Genomic DNA, 2814 nt, shown 5'->3' with positions numbered 1-2814 from the left:
AATAATGAAGAAGAATGCATGCAAATTTCTTCTTTGGTCTTACTGCAGTGGGGAGACTACTTTTCAAAAAGGCCACTCATATGAATACCAGGGATGAGGATACGTATACCCCTCTTCATCGGGAAGCCTAGAGTGGACATGTAGACATTGTCCATGAGTTGGTAGCTCAAGGCAGATATTCATGCAATAACTGTGAATGTCTTGGCACCCCTGCATAGTACTTATATGTGGATTAATACCAGAATGGATTCTTTCTTACTTCATCATGATGCAGATACCAATCCGCAAACTAAAGGCCTCTTGACCCCCTTGCATCTTGCTGCTGGGAATAGAAATAGCAGATATTCTGTATCTCCTTCTGGTGAACCATTATTTCAAACCGGGTCTGAAGAACAACTTGGAAGAAACTGCATTTGATATTGCCAAAAGGATAAGTATGTATCACTACCTCTTTGAAGTTGTAGAAGGCTGTACAAATTATTCTCCTACGTAGTAATGGTTTGGTTAAGTTTCTTAAATTTCTAAAGTGCCATTCCATCCTTTGTGTCCATACAAAATATTTTCATAATAAAAAGCAACAGCAATATCTTAATTTAAAAATTCATCGATTCCATGGTATTCTTCCACGTGAATTGCCTCACTTTGATGTCAAAATGTATTCAAGAGTTGTTTTATGCATCTATAATGATTTCTGCAGAGATTGTGTTTTTTTTTTTAAATTTTAACTTATCTGTTGAAATGAATAGTATAGAAACTAAAGTTATTCCTGGTGCTTGCCTGAAAAAAAGTATATCTAGGTTTGTATAAAGTCCATAATCTATTTCATTATCTTCTAGATATAATACTTTAAAGTCTACATTTTTATAACATATAGGTTCATTAATAAATGTGTCCTTTCAGATTACATTTCATATAGAAAAAGTTAAGATTCCTTTTTTCCTAGGTCCTTATAGTATTTTATTTCTTTGGGTGAAGATGACAATGTTATCTAATTTCAAGTTTTGTAAAGGTTATGCTATGTAAGGGCCTTTCTAAAGTGAAGATTTAATACACTGGTGTCAAACTAACCTTTAATTCTATGAATTACATGTATTGTTACACTTGTATTTTTGTAATCAATTCTTTAATAACTGTTTTTCATTTCTTGCATTTGAAGAATGAAAAATATGGAATATTTCACGAATTTTTGTATCATCCTTCTGCAAGTGCCATGTTAATCTCTGTATTGTTGTCATTTGGGTAGACCTGCTGCTGAAGCATGTAGTATCCTCTAAATTTAAGTAGTTCATGATGTAATCTTTATACAGGCATATATCCTTGGTTGCCTATTTGTAACAAGGAACCATTATTGTTCCTAAAATGCTATTGATCTTATTTCTCTAAATTTCTGTGTTTAGTGGGAAAAACTTATATTATTTGGTGGATTACTCACATTTGCAATTTTTGTCAATGACTATACTGTCATTTTCATTTTAAATTTGATCATATTTTGAAGCCTTTATAGCTAAGTCCAAAGGTGATGGCTTTTCAAGTACTTACTTATCAACTGAGTTAGCTTTGTGGAGCTAATGGATTCAAAGTAAGCCTTGCTTAAGAGCTACTTCTAAACTTCTGCAGCTTAAAATTTCGCAACGAAGTCTCACTGGCACAAATGTCTTCCAGACCCTTTACCCTTCTTCCATGTAGGAACAAACCAACCAGAATATTTACTCTGACAGCATAGATTGTCTTACTGGAACAAAACTAATCTTAGTTACAAGGGTTCAGAGAGAGATTCCCAGTTTAGACCGAATTGTTCAGAATAGAAGGTATTTTATCAAAATATAATTGTTTATTATACCTATCATTTCAAAAGTAGGTAAAGCCAAGAAGATGAAAAAATTGTTCATATGCATGTTTACATAATATCCTGGTCTGTCTACCATCCAACCAGGTAGTATCCACGGGTCTGAGGATACAAGGTCCCAGTTATCCGCATCATCAGAAAGCAAGGTCAAGACTTCTGACCTTGGCCCATGCAACATGCTAACGAAAAGTAATTGAAGACCCATCTCAATTTCTAATTTCCTATAATATTTCAGCGCCCCAATTCCTTGTAGGAATTAGTAGTAAGCAATTGTGAAATGTAAGGCAACTTAAAATGAAAGATGAGATCACAAAATATGAGAGAAATTACTGTAGTTCAAACTTTCAATTTACAGATGACCAGCCCATATGAGTAAACAAAATCACAAATGTCACAAATTATTTTTATACCCCTCTCCTAATGATAAATGAAAGATTTCAGTCCAGCATAAGTAGGCCAAAAATAATTCCTGGAATGATAGATCCATAATTGTTCTACCAAGGCTAGGAAAACTTGACTTAGAAGTCAAATATAATTTAGAAAACCATTAATTGAGAAGATCCTTAGTGCTTCAAAACACTGGTACTTCAGTAAAACTTAGTTCTGTAGTATAAAAATGTTATCATTCTCAAACCAATGATAGCCTACATTTAATATTCTGAAGGTATATTCCTTTTCAAATAAATTTTAAAAATCTTATTCACCAAAATAACACTTGACAAGTAGAAAATAATGACATTAAAAGTTTTTCAAGTGTAGGAATCAAGTTACCATAGAGATGATTTATTTACCAAGCATAAATGCCAAGTAAGTTCAATCATTCATTAAAGTGTAGAAATAGTATCTCCCACCATTTGCGTTGTTCAGTAGGTGCCTTCCAGAAATCTGTTAAATAGATCAGCCTTCCATGATTCAAACCCAAATATTAGCTAATAAAGTAAATTTCATCACATAAGAAGGTAAAGTTT

The 2814-nt window shown here is 32.9% G+C and overlaps 1 pseudogene; it reads right to left on the bottom strand.

The window, feature by feature from the left end:
* Nucleotides 1-1160: 1160 nt before the first annotated feature.
* LOC122099464 lies at nt 1161-1260 on the bottom strand (annotated as a pseudogene).
* Between the last annotated feature and the right edge of the window lie 1554 nt (nt 1261-2814).

Source organism: Dipodomys spectabilis, unplaced genomic scaffold, assembly GCF_019054845.1.
Source record: "Dipodomys spectabilis isolate Male_0828 unplaced genomic scaffold, ASM1905484v1 ptg000515l, whole genome shotgun sequence".
NCBI classification, from domain to species: Eukaryota; Metazoa; Chordata; class Mammalia; order Rodentia; family Heteromyidae; genus Dipodomys; species Dipodomys spectabilis.
The sequence above is the reverse complement of the archived record's forward strand: the minus strand, read 5'-3'. Positions and strand labels throughout refer to the sequence as shown.